Source organism: Apodemus sylvaticus, chromosome 4 (assembly GCF_947179515.1).
Source record: "Apodemus sylvaticus chromosome 4, mApoSyl1.1, whole genome shotgun sequence".
In the NCBI taxonomy this organism is placed as follows: Eukaryota; Metazoa; Chordata; class Mammalia; order Rodentia; family Muridae; genus Apodemus; species Apodemus sylvaticus.
In genome coordinates this window covers 81,815,779-81,835,473 of record NC_067475.1, presented here as the reverse complement: position 1 = coordinate 81,835,473, position 19,695 = coordinate 81,815,779, and the positions used below count along the sequence as shown (strand labels likewise).

Genomic DNA, 19,695 nt, shown 5'->3' with positions numbered 1-19,695 from the left:
TTGTTGGGGATTGCATTGAATCTGTATGTTGCTTTTGGCAAGATGGCCATTTTCACTACATTAATCCTGCCAATCCACGAACATGGGAGATCTTTTCATCTTCTGAGGTCTTCTTCAGTTTCTTTCTTCAGAGATTTGAAGTACTTGTCATACAAATCTTTCACTTGTTTGGTTAGAGTCACACCAAGATACTTTATATTGTTTGTGACTATTGTGAAGGGTGTCATTTCCCTAATTTCTTGCTCAACCTGTTTATTCTTTGAGTATAGGAAGGCTACAGATTTGTTTGAGTTAAGTTTTTATCTGGACACTTTGCTGAAGTGCTTTATCAGCTGTAGGAGTTCTCTGGTGGAGTTTTTTGGGTCGCTTAAGTATACTATCATAAAATCTGAAAATAGTGATAATTTGACTTTTTCCTTTCCAATTTGTATCCCTTTGACCTCCTTTTGTTGTCTAATTGCTCTAGCTAGAACTTCAAGTACTATATTGAATAAACATGGAGAGAGAGGGCAGCCTTGTCTAGTCCCTGATTTTAGTGCGATTGCTTCAAATTTCTCTCTATTTAGTTTGATGTTGGCTACTGGTTTGCTGTATATTACTTTTACTGGGCATGATACTACTAGAGGACCCTGTTATACCACTCCTAGGCAATATCCAGAGGATTCCCCAGCATGTAATAAGGACACATGATCCACTATGTTCATAGCAGACCTATTTATAATAGCCAGAAGCTGGAAAGAACCCAGATGTACCTCAGTGGAGGAATGGATACAGAAAATGTTATATATTTACACAATGGAATACTACTCAGCTATTAAAAACTATGAATTCATGAAATTCTTAGGCAAATGGGTGGAACTGGAAAATATCATCCTGAGTGAGGTAACCCAATCACAAAAGAACACACATGGTACGCATTCACTGGTAAGTGGATATTAGCCCAGAAGCTTGGAATACCCAGGACACAACTCACATATCAAATGATGCCCAAAAAGAAGGAAGAACAAAGTATGGACACTCTGGTCCTTCTTAGAAGGGGGGACAAACTACTCACAGAAGGAGAAACAGAGACAAAGTGTGGAGCAGAGACTGAGGGAAAGACCATCCAGAGACTACCCCACCTAGAGATCCATCCCATATACAGTAACAAAACCCAGACCCTATGATGCCCACAGTACTTGCTGACTGGAGTTGGATATAGCTGTCACCTGGGAGGCTCTGCTAGTGCATGACAATACAGAGGGGGACACTCTCAGCCAGCCATCGAACTGAGCACAGGGTCTCCAATGGGGGAGCTAGAGAAAGGACCTAAGGAGCTGAAGGGGTTTGCAGCACCATAGGAGGAACAACGATATGAGCCACCAAGTACTCCCAGAGATCCCAGGGACAAAACCATCAACCAGAGAGTACACATGGAGGGACCCATGGCTCCAGATGCATAGGCAACAGAGAATGGCCTTGTTGGACATCAAAGAGAGGAGAGGCCCCTGGTCCTGGAAAGGCTTGATGCAGCAGTGTAGGGGAATACCAGGACAGGGAAGCTGTCCTGATTAGGGAACAGGGGGGAGGGGAGATGGCTTATGGGACTTTTGGGGGGAAATCAATAAAGAATATATCTAATAAAAGAAAAAGGAAAAAAAGAAAAAGGAAACAGCAGCTTTGAACCATCGGTGAGAATGGGAATTGCTTTTCTCTGACATAATTGGTAAAATGGGCAGAGTGCATTTAACTGCTTATGTCACAAGGAGATTTCAAAACCCTCACTCAACAAACACCCAGTGCTCTTTAAGGGATCTGCGCAACTCTAAGCGGGAAGTTTTGACTTGGTGGGAGCATCTCTCCAGGTTATCTTCTCTGCCCAACAGTGCCTCGGTTCAGAGATGAAGCCTGACAGCACCATGCATTCCATGGAGCCTGCCTGTCCTGCCTTGCACCTTCGCAGGCTGATCACGAAGAAGCTAGGCCAGTCAAACTCCTCACCCAGAAATTTCAATCAGATCGGAAAATGCCACTCATGCTTCTTTCTCCCCCTGCTTCGGTGGCTGGATCATAAACCCAGGAGAAGGTCACAGAAGGCAGCTTAGCAGGGCGGCCTACAAGCCAGGGTGCTGCCACTGGCATTCTAGCTGGGCCCGACTTCCAGAGTCCTGCCAGTACCTTTCCCTTTCTATTGAAAGGAGGGGTTCCACAATACGGTGACCCTTCGAAGTATGAAACAAGATAGTCATCAAAATGTATAGCAAAAGAGATGACGCTGACCTGCCATTCAAGATGGCTCCCATTTGCATTGGGTATTTACTATAGTTTCTCAGAGCAAAAATCAAGAGAGCCTTGAGCTCATGCCAAGAGCTTACTACTTCCAACAGTCCTTCTAGCTGACCTCCCCAAGCCTAGGTTTTCCTTCTAGCTGACCTCCCCAAGCCTAGGTTTCCTTCTAGCTGACCTTCCCAAGCCTACGTTTTCCTTCTAGCTGACCTCCCCAAGCCTACGTTTTCCTTCTAGCTGACCTCCCCAAGCCTAGGTTTTCCTTCTAGCTGACCTCCCCAAGCCTAGGTTTTCCTTCTAGCTGACCTCCCCAAGCCTAGGTTTTCCTTCTAGCTGACCTCCCCAAGCCTACGTTTTCCTTCTAGCTGACCTCCCCAAACCTACGTTTCCTTCTAGCTGACCTCCCCAAGCCTACATTTTCCTTCTAGCTGACCTCCCCAAACCTACGTTTCCTTCTAGCTGACCGCCCCAAGCCTACGTTTTCCTTCTAGCTGACCTCCCCAAGCCTAGGTTTTCCTTCTAGCTGACCTCCCCAAGCCTACGTTTTCCTTCTAGCTGACCTCCCCAAACCTACGTTTCCTTCTAGCTGACCTCCCCAAGCCTACGTTTTCCTTCTAGCTGACCTCCCCAAGCCTAGGTTTCCTTCTAGCTGACCTCCGCAAGCCTACATTTCCTTCTAGCTGACCTCCCCAAGTCTATCCTCCAAAGCAAGGTTTTCCCTAGAATACTGACTTGTTTGTGCTAAGTTTCTCAAAGCCCCACAGTGGTTCTAACCTCCTGGTAAGCAGTAGGTAGAGTAGCTCTGTACTACTGCCCTGTCACTGCCATAGCCCCACATGCCAAAACTCACAGCCAGGGCGGAGTCTGTCCTCACTCACCATCGGGGTCACATGGACTGCCACACATGCCAAAACTCACAGCCAGGGCGGAGTCTGTACTCTCACTCACCATCAGGGTCACATGGTCCTCCACTCCAAGGAGACAGAATGGAACGTGTTGCTGCCTCCCTTTAAAAAATGGCCCAAGAAGAGCCAAGAGGAGAGACTGTGGGTTGGAACAGCTGGATAGTAGTCCTGGCCTTTCTATCATCCTGTCATGAGTTAAACTGTCAGCCCAGCTCTTCCTGGGACAGAGTTTAAAATTATGTCAGAGAAAAGCAATTCCCATTCTCACTGATGGTTCAAAGCCTCTGTTTGCTTTTGCTTTTTCCTTTTTCTTTTATTAGATATATTCTTTATTTACATTTCAAATGATTTCCCTTTTACTGGTTCCTCCCTCCCCAAAGTCCCATAAGCCATCTCCCCTCCCTCTGTTCCCCAATCAACCCCCTCCACATAAAAAAAGATGTGCTAAGTCCTCTCCTCTGACTTTCAACTTTTTCTCCTTCCCCAATACTACCACTAGGAATAATAAAACCACACAGAAGATTAATTAATAGCATTTAAGAAAACACATACTCAGGAAAAGTGTGTGGGAAACAAATTGAGTAGAATACCCAAAACAGATTGCTCTTGACTTTGCTGGCCCAGCGACAGGAAAGCGATAGATCGAGAGTTCCATTATGTCCATTTATTGTGAAGTTTGTATTTATTTGCATGTTACTTGTTCTAACTAGTAGGATAACTACTAAGGTGACCACTCAGCTGGTGACATGTTGACCTTACAAGCTCGAGGACCAACCCCCAGGATCCATGTTTAATACTATTCAGCCATTAGAAACAATGAATTCATGAAATTCTTAGGCAAATGGATGGAGCTAGAGAACATCATACTAAGTGAGGTAACCCAGACTCAAAAGGTGAATCATGGTATGCCCTCACTAATAAGTGGATATTAACCTAGAAAACTGGAATACCCAAAACATAATCCACACATCAAATGAGATACAAGAAGAAAGGAGGAGTGGCCCCTGGTTCTGGAAAGACTCAGTGAAGCAGTATTCGACAAAACCAGAACGGGGAAGTGGGAAGGGGTGGGTGGGAGGACAGGGGAAGAGAAGGGGGCTTACGGGACTTTCGGGGAGTGGGGGGCTAGAAAAGCGGAAATCATTTGAAATGTAAATAAATTATATCGAATAAAAAAAATTAATAAAAAAAAATCTGGATGTATTGTGTAAGAAGATAATCTATGCCAAAAAAGAAAAGTAATAAAAATTAATAGTTCCTGCAAACATTTTTGCATAATATTGTATCCTTGCTAATTACTCAACAGATTTCTATTGGTTTTAAGAAAATAATATATTATGAAAAAAAAAAAAAAAAGCTGAGTGTAGTGCCATGCACTTGGAGTCCCAGCCCTATGGAAGTGGAAAATGGGTGGATCTTCAGGGCTCACGGGCTGGCCTGGCCTACTTGGTAAGTTCCTGGACAATGACAGACAGTGTCTCAATAAAAAAAGATATATGGATTGTCTTACAACAACATCTGAAGTTTTCCTCTGGCCTCTAAATGCACCTATATAAACATGCACATATGTACACACGCTATATAGTCGTGCATACCAGCCATGAGGAGACAAGAGTTCAAGGCTGGTTTTGGATAACATAGGAAGTTTGAGGTTATCCTACAGTGCATGGGATGCTATCTCAAAACAAACTACAGACAGGCGAGGAGGCAGCTTGTTGGTAGAATACTTGCAGCGGGCCCTGGATTCACTTCCCAGCACTGCAAACAAAAAATTACTAGAAGATATACACATTAAAGAACTACCTCAGGCTTGCACATGCAACAGCACATAAATGTGTATCTACCCACCCATACATGTATACCCACGTGGGTGAACACGCACACAAAAAAAATTAAAAATATATCACACACATAATAAGGAAGTCCTCTTCAAGACAAGGGATAGCACTAAAAGGGAAGAGATAAAGGTCAATGTGCAGGGACAACAAGGGACTAACCACCATGGGGACAGGACTGTATCTGCTTTGTGTCCTTGTCTCCCAGTCTTTCAGGGGCCCCAGCTGAATGCTCAGTGAGTATCTACCAGATCATACACAAACAAAATGGCTTCCTCTAACAGCTTGGAGATTTTGCTTATAACAAAGGATAAAAGAAATATCCTTCCCTTCAGAATCTCTACTAAAGACAACATTAATTCCACTTACTGGAGCCCTCCTAAAGATGACAGAGGGAAGAATATAAACCTCACAGAATAACCATTCTAGGCAATAAATGATCAAATGCTACTGTGTTAGCTAGTAAACAAATCTTTCACTTCACCCATTCTCTATGCTGACACATTAACTGTGAGTGAGCCTTTTAATAGATAACAGAACAGTATAAGTCATCCCACAAGTTTGCCCAAACACCTTCTGAAACATATATTCATTTGCTTCAAATTCCATCTCTTCCTAAGTTGTTTTTCTCCTCCAACCACATCAACTACAATTACAATCACATGTCAGATCCATGTGGTCCAAATGATGGACAGGCCCCTTAACCAAATGTATCACCATAGCAACAAAGGGGCTGTGTTTGCTGTTCTCTACCTGCCAATCAATTATTTAGCTTGTCTATACTACAGTGACAGTGTAAATGAACATGTTCATCAGCAGCAAGAGGCAGACTAGACTCACCAGCACCCAACAGCAGACTGATGACAAAGCAAGCATGGTAACATACATGGCACAGTGTAAGCGATTGAGGGTAACATACAGAGCACAGTCTAAAGGGGTGGAGGGTAACATACAGGGCACAGTCTAAAGGGGTGGAGGGTAACATACAGAGTACAGTGTAAGAGATGGAGGGTAACATACAGGGCACAGTGTAAGAGATGGAGGGTAACATACAGAGTACAGTGTAAGAGATGGAGGGTAACATACAGAGTACAGTCTAAAGGGGTGGAGGGTAACATACAGAGTACAGTCTAAAGGGGTGGAGGGTAACATACAGAGTACAGTCTAAAGGGGTGGAGGGTAACATACAGGGCACAGTGTAAGAGATGGAGGGTAACATACAGAGTACAGTGTAAAGGGGTGGAAAGGAAATCTCTACTTTGAAGCTTCTGCGTTAGAATGTTAGGAGCTTGTGAGCTCCCAGCTTCATTTAAGGAGGGATGGAGGAAGGAAGGAAGGAAGGAAGGAAGGAAGGAAGGAAGGAAGGAAGGAAGGAAGGAAGGAAGGAAGGAGAAGAGAAGAGAAGAGAAGAGAAGAGAAGAGAAGAGAAGAGAAGAGAAGAGAAGAGAAGAGAAGAGAAGAGAAGAGAAGAGAAGAGAAGAGAAGAGAAGAGAAGAGAAGAGAAGGGATGGGAAGAAGGGAGGGAGGGAGAGAGAAAGGAAGGGAAGGAGGGAGAGAGGGAGGGAGGAAGAGAGGGAGGGAGAGAGGGAGGGAGGGAAGAATGAATCCAGAGACTTGAGGAAGGAATCACATTAACTGGATATACACCCTCTATCAAAGGATACTGCTAATGTGACATAGAGAGCCAAAGGTTGAAATTCATTTTAAATTAATCTCCTATACCTTGGTTTTGGTTTTGGTTTTGGTTTTGGTTTTGGTTTTGGTTCTGGCCTATTTTCTGGATTATTTCTCGTCAGGAAAATAGACTAAAAGATTGAGGGAATGTACAGTAATCAGCAGCCGGCTGGACTATCCTCTCTTTCAGACTGGTCACATCTCCACTGACTTCCCTGGGAGATTCTAAAGACCTCAGAGAGGTTCCCCTGCTGCCTTGATAAAGGAAAAGTGTTTCTATCTTAAGAACTAGAAAGAGATTATATTGAGTCCAGAGTCTCCAGTCACAGTGGAACATACCTCAAAATGTTAAGGCCAATAAAACAGAACAGGTTAGGTCAGTCCTCGTGCCTTGTACCCTCAGAGATCCAGAAACTGTGACAGCATTGAAAGATGGAGTCAGCACTGGGACAAGAATGAACACCTTTCCATTCATGTTACTGGTGTTTCTTTCTTTGTTGTTTATTTGATTTTGATTTTTTTTTTTTACACAACCCCACAGGAAAGAGAAAGAATAAACAGTGGTAGTCCTCCAACAGATTCTAATTTATTTATACTAGATAATAATCGAATAAAGGTTTCATACCAAAAAAAGAAGCTTTTAATTGGTTAAAAATAATGGACACAGAGTACAGAAAAGAGTTCTCTAACTTACTGACAAATTAAAAGCCGTCTTAAGGTCTACAGAACCAATTTTTACACAGCTCCCTCTACCCTGTCCAAGACACAGTCCTCTGCACTCTGTGTGCCAGTATCTAGCTTAGCATAAGTTGGAAGTATCAGGCTTTGATTAGACTGTAAGGATAACTAATTAATGTATTAAAACTGTCATTTCCAGACCAGTAGTCTATCACAGACATTAATTTTATTATGGCAAACATAAGCAATCATATTAAAATATGATATAGAATTATTTTATTGTTCATACAGAAAAATATATGGAAAATAATAAATATTCACCAGAAGTAACAGTTTCCCCCTTAAAACCCGTCTTCCCCGGGAAAAGCAACTTAATACTTAAACTGAGATTGAGGGTGGTCTTTCTACTGCAAATCGCTCCTCTAAGGGAATAAATGATCATGTAAAGCAGCAAACATTTACAAACACTTCACACAGCACTATAATTTTATGTATATACCCACATAAAATAAAAGTATGTTCCTTGGGGAACATTTACACAACCAAATGCCTTTCTGATTAGCATATAAAAAAGCTTAAGACAGATAACCTTTCACATCCGACAGCACACACAGCACACACAGGCTGAGTTATGACCAATGTTCTGTTGCTATAATTGACTGAGTGCCTTTAGACAACTGGTCAGATACTCACCTCTTATTTTCTGTCAGCTGACATGCATGCAAATGCATATTATGAGACCCATAGAGAATAATAAGTTTTAGGAAAGTCCCTCCACTGAAGATTTTGTTTTTTTGTAATTCTCTAACAACCTTGGTTGATGCATAAAAGAGACAATACAATAATGATACATAAAAGCTCCCACGGCTTAAAAATGTGTCCCTTAAAGGCTCATGTGTTAAAGGCTTGGTCCCCAGGAGAGACAGTAAATATTTTAAGAGGTAGGCTCTTATGAAGCACCCACAGGTCAGGGGAGCATGCCCTTGAGGGGGAGAGGGAGCTCTGGTCTTTCTCATCCCCTCTAGCTGGGATTCTTGGCTCCTGATGCAAGCAGCCAACATCAGTGATGACCAGGTCCCCACTTTTGCCACCCAGCACTTCTACCAGATGTCCAGAGCAGTGAATCCACCCAACCTTAGATTAAAAGCCCTGAAACCAAAAATCAAAACAAACCTTGAATAAATGTTTGTCTCTGCCTACGTTACATATATCATTTATTTCACTAGGAGACAGAAAGCTGACTAGGCAGCAGCAACGTAAACTGTCTCTCCCAGACAGTAAGCATGTCGTGGGCACTGAGCACAGCACTCATGTTACTTTCTTATAAATAGCAGGCACTCTCATTTTCTGGAGAAATAAAAGTTAGACTACAGCACTAAATAGTACCGTTGAACTTCTAAATATAGATTTTCTGTGTGAATTATTCTTTTTAATAATATCAATTGCTAAACAGACATATTTAATTGTTTTTAACAGCAAAGAATATAAACTTCAAAGTTGTCCAGTGAGTCCATGTGACTTACAAAACCCGGATAATAACAACTGTTAAACTGGTGCAGGGCAGAGGGACGGTTTAGTGGGGACAAATGCTCACTGTGCAAATCTGAGGACCAACCTGCAGTGCAAGGAGAGAACCAACCTCTGGAAGTTGTAATGTGACCTCCACACACAATCCCACATTCACACACATACATTATACACAACAATGTTTTTATAAATGGTACAAGACTATCAAAGAACAACTAAGAAAGAGAATAGTGACCCCAAAGTAGATCTCATACAAAATCATGACTGTCAGAAAGTCACTAGCATAATCCAACAGGTAAAGAAAAACAAAAGTCAACAAATGTTGGTAGAATAACTAGAAACATGACCCTATCCCATTCACAAAAGCTGACTTGATAGCTAATACAAATAAGAATATAAATGATAAAACCGTAAAGCTTTTGGTGGAAACCAGGAAAAATCATGATGTGGGCAAAGGCTTCTCAGGCGGTTGATAAGCATACTAAGAGCTCAACAACAACAACAACAACAACAACAACAACAAAATACACACACAAAGTCAAATAGTACAGCCAATAAATGAGCTATAGACAGTTTTCGAAAGATAAACTGTAAATGGGCAATGAACATGAAAAAATGGTCACCATCACTAACCATCAGAGAAACATAAAATGAAACGGCATCGAGACTGCCTCTCACATCAGTCAGAAGGGCAGCCATTAAGAAAACAAGTGACAAATGCTGGCAAGAATGCAGACTGAAGGGAACCTCTATATGTTGCTGATGAGATGGTGCCTCAGTTCACCCACCATGGAAATCAGTGTGGGGTTTCTCAAGAACATTAAAAGTAGATCGATCTAACACATGGCCCAGCTATACCACCCCTAGTAACTTGCCCAAAGGACTGAGTCAACTGCAGGGATATTCGCAGTATGGAACGGAGCCCACATGTGCCCAACAACACAGGAATGACCGAGAAGAGTGACATCCAGGTTCTTACCTGTTTCACAGCTGGTGTGGTGATGCCACTGTTCGAAGCCCTCACAATAGGGTTCAACACATTGAGTGTGCAATAGGAATTGCCTCCACTGTTCTGAAATTAAAAACAGATGCAGTTTTAATTTTATTGAAGAAAAATAAATCAAAGCTTTCAACTCATCAGAATGAACTTCTCCACACTGGTAATCATATGGTATCTTAACTGCCAAGCCTGCTATTAACGTTAGACTACTGTGTAATTTAATATGTCGTGAATGTTTGGATCATAGATTTGTATTTGACACATCACTTCCTATGTCTGTCTGTCTGTCTGCCTCTTTCTCTCTCTCTCTCTCTCTGGTTTTTTCAAGACATGGTTTCTCTGTAAAGCCCTGGCTGTCCTGGAACTCACTCTGTAGACCAGGCTGGCCTTAAACCCAGAAATCTGGCTGCCTCTGCCTCCCAAGTGCTGGGACTACAGGTGTGGGCCACCACTGCCCAGCACTTCCTATGTCTCTTGTCTTAAATCTCTAATGGGAAACACAATGTGTGCTGGAATCCATGGTGTGTGGCATCAGGTTACCTACTGCTAGTTGTAATGGTGTGACTCAGATACCAACACAATGTGTGCTGGAATCCATGGTGTGTGGCATCAGGTTGCCTACTGCTAGTTGTAATGGTGTGACAGATACCAACACAATGTGTGCTGGAATCCATGGTGTGTGGCATCAGGTTGCATACTGCTGGTAGTAATGGTGTGCAGCCCTCACATTTTTCAAACCTGACCATCTGATACTGTGATTTTTTTTTCTATTGCTCTATTTCACTTGTTCTCACGGGAACTCACTTTCAATCAGTGCTTAACATGGAGAGATATGTGTCTGAGTTTACAGAAGGAAATGTAAACAAACTGGTTAAACATTGTCTGTGTTCCTTAACAGATATAAGCATGGCAGAAAGAATTAATTACAAGGAATGTTCCTACAGAAACTGCTGGTATGGATTTGGAGTTTCCCATATATTATGATGTTATGTCCCCATTTCCAGAACATCTTCTAGAAGGACCACACAGAAAGGCACAGCACACACCATCCACTGATAAACGTGAAGGCTAAATGATGAATCAGAGGAACACTAGGTAACAAAGTAGCTTTTATGTGCACTAAGTGTGTAAGAATGCACAAATTCCAATGACAATAACCTATACTTTACACCAAAGCAGAGGTGTGGATTGGCACCTTCAAGGAATATACATTTTCCCCCCAGTAACATCACTTAAACAATAGAGTGAGATACAGTTTTTAAAAGTTCTATATACAATTATTTTCTATAAAGTATGGGTATCTGCTCTAATTATTATATAAAAATTAAAAGACAACTGTGAAATAGTTATTTCATGGTCTTATTATGGCTAAAATATAATTAAATTAAAAGGTTATAAAATGTGATGTATATATATACTGTATATATGCTTTTCAAAATAGGTATATGTCCTGACCCTTTTAGTGCAGGTTTGAATTTGAAATTGCATTATACTTTATTTTTTTAAATAAAGAATTTTATGCACTGTACAAAATAAAAGTCAGGTAAAGGAGAACAGTGGGTGGCTCAGGGAAGGCAAACACAATCAGCACATCACTGCATTTAACAACTGTTTTCACTCCACTGGGGGGGAGGCATTCGCCCACTGGTAAGATGACAGAGCACGATGGTCCCCTGAATTTACCTAAGCTGTCCTAATTGCAAGTTTGGACTAAACAGAACAGATTATTTCCATCTGCCAGAACGCTCCTTCCAGGTGCTGCAGCCTAATGAAGCCTGCAGGAGCAGCGAGGGCATCAAGGCCTCCTTCCACGCTCTCCGCAGCACACCATGTGCTTCCGGCACAGCATTGGTACACTGTGGAGCAAAACACCCATCTTAAGGTTTGGCTTGGTAGTTCCAGAAGTTCGTCTGGCATTTGGCACTTGCGGGGCAGTCGCTAAATGCTAATGGGACAGAAGGATCAGTAAAAGGTATTTCAAGGTCCCAGCAAGGACTCTCAAGCCCCTCTCCCTCAGTTCTCCTGTAGCAGGGACACAACCACCAGCACCCCCAACCCTCACCTTTAAGTCCCTACTGCTATAACCAGAAGAAGGTTTAAAATCTTCTAATTTCGCACAAAGAGCTAAAACATTAAGTCACTAAAATCCGCTCCCTAATTGGAGGCTCCTCGGAAATTAGAGGAAAGTCCTGTGCCCATCATCCTTGCGGCAAGGCTCCTAGAACAAGAGGTTGGCCTTAAGTGAAGCTGGGTAGGATGTGTATATAGGAATTCTCCATATTGCAATAGCAAATTTCCTGCAAATCTAAAATCTTTTCAAAACAAGAAAACAATCCTGTCACTGACAACAGGCAGGACCCCAGGCCACATACAAAAAGAGAAAACTAAGGGAAGCAACTGTAGTGAGGAACACAGAAGAGCAGAGGCCTGAGGAGACAGAACAAACCACTGCGTCCAGTTCCTAACTTGTCAGGGAGCAGTCAAGCTTTACAATACTTCCTGCTGTTAGGAAAATCCCGGACCTCCCCAAAGACCCCTGGCCTGCAAAGAAAGGTATATCATCCTCCAGGCAAAGTGATGTTTCCAATCCAGACCTTAACATTCCTGGCAGAGACAAACAACATACCAAAAATCTTTTTAAAATATATTTATACCTACAAACACAAATGCCTTAGGAGTATACAATACAGTGTGATGCGACACCTAGGGCTGCTCTACACCACAGTACAGCATTGGAAAGGGCTCTGGGGACATGGGACGATGACAGCCAGCGCCCTGGGAGCAGTAATTGTGTACCACTCCTGTCGGCCACTGCTACTCTTGCCCCAACCACGAGTCACCTGTTTGTCAGCTGAGAAAGACAACAGAGGTAAATTTCACACTTCACACAAGAATGGGCTTTCAGATGTTGCCCGTGGTCTCCAAGGCCACAAGCCACATCTGCTCATGTATTTTGTACCATCCCTGGCTCAGTGCCCCATAAAGGTAGAGTTTAACAAATGCTTCCAGTGACAGCAACGGCTAACGAGCAAGCTTTCTTCCCGCCTCATCTACTTTCCTCGGGTGATATTTAGTAAGCAATCATTTGTACAAGGTTAGCCCTATGCTAATGCAGCTTACATTCTTCCCAAATAATGTTAAATACCTACCTCAGAGAACACTTCCAAACTCCAGAGAAACCGATAAGGGCTGCCTGCATTTGCCTGGGGCAGGGTGGGTGGGGCAGATGTCTCAGGACTGTTCTCCAAAGTCACGTGTAATTTCTAGGGAGAGCTCACTGGGGAGGGTCTATAAGAGGTCTACAACAGGGTCTATAAGAGCCGACTGGCATAAGCCGACCTGGAGGGTCAGCCCTTACTTTTTATAGGACTCTGTGGGCTCTGGTTCCAAATTACTATGTTGGGACTAGCCTATGATGTGAGCCTTTCAGGAGCACAGAGATGAAGGAGTGTTTGGAGAGCCTCTCTAGAGTATTCTGTTGAGATTCCACCAAAGGTTCTGGATCAATGGTGTGCTGCTGGCCTCCTAGAGAGCACCCACAAGGCACAAGGCAGCGCGCATGCGCTCTCTCTCTCCCACCCCTTCCCCAGATCTCCAGCCGGGGCCACAGCAGCGGCCACTCGCCTTCCGTTCCCTGCTGATGAGGAACCTGTAGATTGCCAGATCCCACCAAAAGGCTAAGGACTCCAAAGCCACCAAATGAGACAGAACCATGGCCAGTGGTCAGACCTCCATACACTTATCAGCATTAGGCTGTGAGTGAACATAAGGCCCCCAGAGGTACTGCCCGTTTTCTCTCCTACACAATACATTTCCAAGGGTTTGTTTTTCATTTTTAAGTGCTGTATCTCTCGGATATTCTAAGAGTAAATTAAAACCAAGTTATCAGAAGCATGGGGCCATGTAAAATCAGGAAATGCTGTTTGTCACACAGCTGCTGCTTTCTCTTCCTAGTTCCATCTCTGCGTCTCTCCCTGGCCTTCTGTGCACTTGCCTAGGTGAGGGCTTCCTGGCCACTTGGTCCTCCTATGCCGCTCCTCCAGCCTTCACCTCAAACCAGTCCTTTTAGGTTTTATTTCTAGATTCTGTCTTCCTTTGAATCTTTCAGACTCAAAATACCTCAGGAAAAAAATCTGAGTTCAACACTACTACTGCGTTCAAGCTCTGCAGCAGTTATCTTCTTCTTAAATAAATCATTACATGGTCTCTCTGACATTCTAGCCTGCACCTTGCTTTTCAGTTCCAGATGCCCTCTAGTTCTGTGAAGAGGCAAAAGTGGTTCTCAGAGTGTTCTTAGACTCACAAGCAGTGGAGCTTTCGTATGAGCCACTAGAACCTTCAGAATAAATACAGGCCTGGTGTGCAGCTCAACGGTTCAATATCTGCTTAGCAGTCACCAAGTCCTTGGTTTCTCTTGTAGCTCCAAAATTAATTGGTTAGTTAACAGTCATAGATACCCTTCTGTTTATTTTCTACCCCGGGGTTATTTAAAAGCTGGATGCAGTGACACATCCCTATAGTCTCAGACACTTGAGAGGCTGCTTGAAATCAGGATCCAAGGCCAGCCTAATAATTACCAAATAGTCATAAATGTATATTGAATAGAAGAAGGTAAGAAAGTTAACTGGAATTTAAAATATTAAATGCGGTATTCTAACTGTTTAAAGTTGTCTTCTAAAATATCTAGTCTCTTTCTCTCAGCACGTCTTCCCTTGAAAACTCAGTGTAGCTATCACAGCATAAAGGAAGAGCTGTGGGCACTGCGTGCCACCCTGGGTGGGAGACCTCAGTGAGAAACAGCCAGCTCTTGCTCAACACTGTAGAAGTCTCAATTTTGCCTTAAATGCTAATAAAATGTCACAACAGATTGCTTCTTTGGAAAGATGAGATGTGCCTTCTGTCCTAGGAAGCAAAGTTGGTTTGTAAATAAATTTTAAAAACGATCACCACAGTTTCAAATCTCTTCCCAACTGATTTCGCTGTTTTTATCTCTCCAATTCAGCACTCTTACAAGGATGTCTTTTTTTATTTGGTGAAAATACTTCCCTGACAAAGGTCATAGGAAACTCACTGGAGCCTTGCAGTCCTGGTAAATATTGTATTACCTATCCTTCCCAAAACACACCACCCTTCCCTATCTGCTGGCCGCCCAGGCCAATTCCTTCCCTCCACTTCCCAGAGCCCCATTTGAAGTCTACCTCCCAACGCAGACAGTACCTGCCCTTGGTTCAAGAACATGATTTATTAATGCATATGTGCTAGACTTTGAAACCTGATCTTTAGCTTTTGGAGGCGACCATATGGCAAAACACCCTTAAAGAAAAGCCGCTGACCAAGTCTTGGCAGACTATCATTCTCCTGGGGTAGCATCATTTGTCCCACTTTGTCAAAAGAGCCTCCTCAAATCTGACTCCTGATTCTTTCCATCTCTGACTCTAAGCAAATGAAATCTGTTTGCAGATGGTCCAGCACTCAGAAGATTATCAAATGCCTTCCCATTTTTAGAAACCCCAAATTATTCAGTGCTAGTCACCGAGTATGAAAGAACAGTTTTATTTGTGGCCACTCCGTTTATTATCAATGCCCTTGAATAACATACAATCTTGCCGGTCCACAGCACACTGGGACAACTACCATACCCCATTGGGTGCACACCAGGGCGTGCTGGAGCAGGGTCATTTCCCTCTCTTAATGCAGTCATTACACGGTTGGTGTCGGCCCACGTTTTCAATACAGTTAAAGAATTTAAAGGGTTGCTACACTGAAACATTTGTTTTACTACATTAACTTCACATTTTCCTCCTAAAATTGGACCAGGCCTGTTCTGTCACTCTGCACTTGTCCCTTATTTGTCTTTGAAGAAATAAGTAAAAGTTGTAACTTCACTAGCACCTTAGACAGTGGAAAAGATACCCAGCTCTTCTGTCCCCTTAGCCATCCAGGTCCTGTTTGCGCAGGTGCCTCCCAAGAGTGTTACTGGTCCAAGGCTGTAAGTACTTTACTGCGGCAATGCCAGGCACAGAGGCCGCTGGTCCTCAAATATCCAGACTCTCCAATTCCAAATAAATTCTGTTCTTGCCCTCCATATTACTAATTAGAGTTCTGCTCAAATTTGCTTTTAGCATAAAACAGGAAGGACTCCAGTGTATGTGAATGTTAGACTTAAAAATAAATGTGCACTAAACTCCTTTTTGGTTTGGTTTTCTTTTCTTTATTTGGTTTTTTGAGGCAGTGTCTCCACATAGCCCTGGTTATCCTGGAACTTGCTCTGTGAGGACGCTGACCTCAAACTCAAAGATCCACCTGTCTCTTCCTCCCGAGTACGGGGATTAAAGGCATGTACCACCACCGCCCAGCTTCCTTAGGGTTATATTTCAGCAACTGCCGATTTCAGCAACTGCTAATACCAAGTCAACCTCATCAATAAATACTCAAGTACAACTACTTAAAAACTATTCTACTTGATCTAGTAAGCCTCCTCAGATATTTTTAAAACATATATCATTATATACATTTCTCAAGAAAAAAAATTCTCTCAACTCACTTACCCAGAAGCATTGATCAGAAAGAACCTTAAGTGTTTAAACTGACCACTAACCATTGCCAGATTGAGGTTATTTTTCTGATAGCCATGAGTTAAGCTGAATATGAATGGGCCCTTCATCCCGGGGGTAGGGGAGTCCATTAAGCCCATTAAGTATTAAAGTGAACCTTCTAAGAACTATCACAGCACTATCCTCAGATATTTTCTCAGATACATCTTGAAATTAATTAAGATGCTGGAAGCTAGATGACAGGAACACAACTCACATCCACACAAACAAAGCAGGAGACGTTTTACATCATCTAGTCAGAAAAACATTGTGGCAGCTCCCTGCACAAGAAAACTGGAACGGGACTGTGATGCCCCAAGTTCATTTGCTCTTGCCCATCTGCACCGTACCCTCCACTCAGCACATCTCTGCCTACAGGCTTTCTTCTCTCCTTCTCCACAGGCAGCCTTCCCCTCTGTGACCTCAGGAATAAGCTATCATTTGGCCTTCATTTTCATCCTAAAACCATAAATGTTTCAAGCACTGTCTCATAAAAAATATCTCAAGAATGGCTCTCATGAGTCTAACTGCATCCCACACCTTCCCTGAAGACATTGCTGCAGCCTGGAAAATAGGGACCCTGACTAGCAGGGCTTAAATCACATGCCTATCCTCACGGCTAGGACTAAGAAAAAAGAAATAGGTTATAGATGAGCACGATTATTTTCTCCTCCAAAGCCACATGAAATGGGAAAGAAGCCCTCAGCAAAAAGAGGGTGTAATGAGGATGAGCGCCAAACCCTCTGAGCCACCGCATCATCAGCTACTCCAAATCGCCACTGACCTTTCCATGCAGAGGTGGGAAGACCATCTATTCAAGTGTGACTTCAAGACTTGATGCAATTTTTCAGAAGAGCAAGACAACCTGCCCCTCACAGTGCGTGTCCATTGTGCAGTAGATGAATACATCCCTGAACAATGCCTTATAGATGCACTGTGAATACTCACAAAGAGGTCCTTGGTTTCACTACTGCTCAGCTAGTATCAAAAGCTTAAAGGAAAGTGCATTACGTGAAAGATCCTGTCACCATAAAACTGGTTATCATTCCACCAGCAAGCTTGTCCTTGGCTTCCTATCAACAGGCTTTGGTTTTGGCCTAGCTTGCTTACCGTCACTGTGATAAAGACGCGACCAAAAGCAACATGGCAGGGAAAAGGGTGTGTATGTTCTAATCCCAGTCCATTACTGAGGAAAGCCAGGGTAGGGACTCAAGCAGGGAAGGAACGTGAAGGCAAAAAGTAAAGCAGACGCCGAGAAGGAACGATGTCTACTGGTTTGTCCTCCTGACCCAGGCTCAGCTACTTTTCTCATACCTCCCAGGACCACCTGCTCAGGGGTGGCAGCATCCTAGGCCCTCTCACACCAAGCATTGTTCAAGAAAATACTGCACAGACTTGCCTACAGGCCAATATGATGAAGGCATTTTCTCAGTTCCCTCCTCCCATAGCAATCAATTCATGTCAAGATGGCAAACAAACCAGTCAGTACAGGCTTTATTAAGGAGATCATCCAGGCCTCAAGTGACTCAGGTCTAATTCTGCCTTCAGGATAAAGACCAGTGGGCCCTTACTAGGGACAGGTTATGGGTGACTCATTTCAGACAAGAAAATGTGTGGCATCTGCATAAGGGGTTCTGGGTCAAGCTTTCCAGTTCCAAAGAATAGGGAGAACTGTTCTATTTCTGAACACACTGTAGCTGCTTTGTACTTCAGCCAAGGGCCAGCCTAAGAGAAATGCATGGAAGACAGAAGGAGAGGGTTCCTTCCTTATGACAGTGAAGCCAACCAGTCCTAAAACCTAGCACACAAATAGCTATTGTGAGACATAAAGTCTTTTAAGTTAATAAGTTGGAGATGAAGTGTTCTAAGTTTATAATGACAGACAAGGCAAAAAAAAAAAATCTGCCCAGAATGAATACAGTGGACAGTTCATTGAAGATTTAAAAGAAGATTCTGCATTGGTGCCATAAAAATTCTATAAAGGTTATTTTCATTTCGACATATGGACATATATTCAGTAGCTTGCTTTACATAGGAGTTGTTTTGTATGAGACTATGGCGATCGGTACCATTTTTCTAGCATAAAGCATACTTTCACAGTTTACAGTTGGGTGTCTTTAATAGACTAGTAACTTTAATGTAGATGATAAAGATGCCGGTAACACAACATGAGTATAGAATCCCTGTAAAACTTCTACAAGATTCAGAGTGGCTCATGGTGTATCACTCACACAGATTTAAAAAGCAATTTTTGTTGGCAGGTCTTCAAGAAGTTTTTCTAAAGTGTTAAACTTTGTTTGCTGAGAAACATCATCTTTTTGCTCTTGTAATTAATTGGTTCCTATAATACTTTGCCAAATTATTAAGTTATACTATTATTAAGTTAAGTTTGCATGGATACACATGAAGCTGACTGCTGGTCATTATAAGGCCCAACTAGAGAAGCTCTAGAAAGGTCTACTTACTGAGTCAGCTTGCAACCCAGCATGCTGTGGGCAACATTCTTGAAAAAAACAACTGCCTTGATCGTGAAAGCTGAGCACTCAAGGCCCCATGCTGCCTTTGCTGGGTAGATGTAGCTCTCATCCCTCAGCAAGAAGCTTCTGCTTACAGCAGATGGAGACTGTTACAGAAAGACACAACGGGTCCAACTGCAGAGAACAGCTGACCACAGGTCACCTAACACTAATTGTTTCATCTACAATACCACCTCTAAATCTAAGATTCAAGGAACATTGTGGGAGAGGACTGGAAAGACTGTAAGAGTCAGAGTCTGCTGCCAGAAGAGCGCCAGGGAGGCAAGGCAGCACATGTGGAGTCTCAACAATACAGATCCCTATCCAAGATCTATAAACCGATAGCACACTGACAGTCAGTGTGGGTGAGGAATCCACAAGGCCTCACCCCTAGGTGAAATACTACAGGCAATGAATGAGTGATGAGAGAGGGAGAGTCAGTCTTCTCCAGGGAGGAGCCCTGATGAGGGATCCAGTCTCAAGTGATCAGTCTTAAACAAATGCACATGTCAGCCACACCGAGTAAATTAAGCAGGCTGTGTTTATAAATTTATATGAGTGTGTAGGTTTAACAATAATAACTAAAGAATAAAAGGCCATAAATTTGAGAAAGAGACAAGGGATACAGGAATTGGAGGGAAGGGGAAAATTATGTAAATTAGTAACCATATATGAAATTCTCAATAAATAAATGAAAATTTT

The 19,695-nt window shown here is 42.8% G+C and overlaps 1 protein-coding gene across 1 annotated transcript in view; it reads right to left on the bottom strand.

The window, feature by feature from the left end:
• The window catches only part of Fhip1a (FHF complex subunit HOOK interacting protein 1A), a 233,459-nt gene that overhangs the window by 128,400 nt on the left and 85,364 nt on the right, over positions 1-19,695 (bottom strand). The window contains exon 3 of the mRNA XM_052180248.1: positions 9,864-9,956. The gene's annotated coding sequence lies outside the window, so the exon portion shown is untranslated. The remainder of the gene's footprint in view (positions 1-9,863; positions 9,957-19,695) is intronic.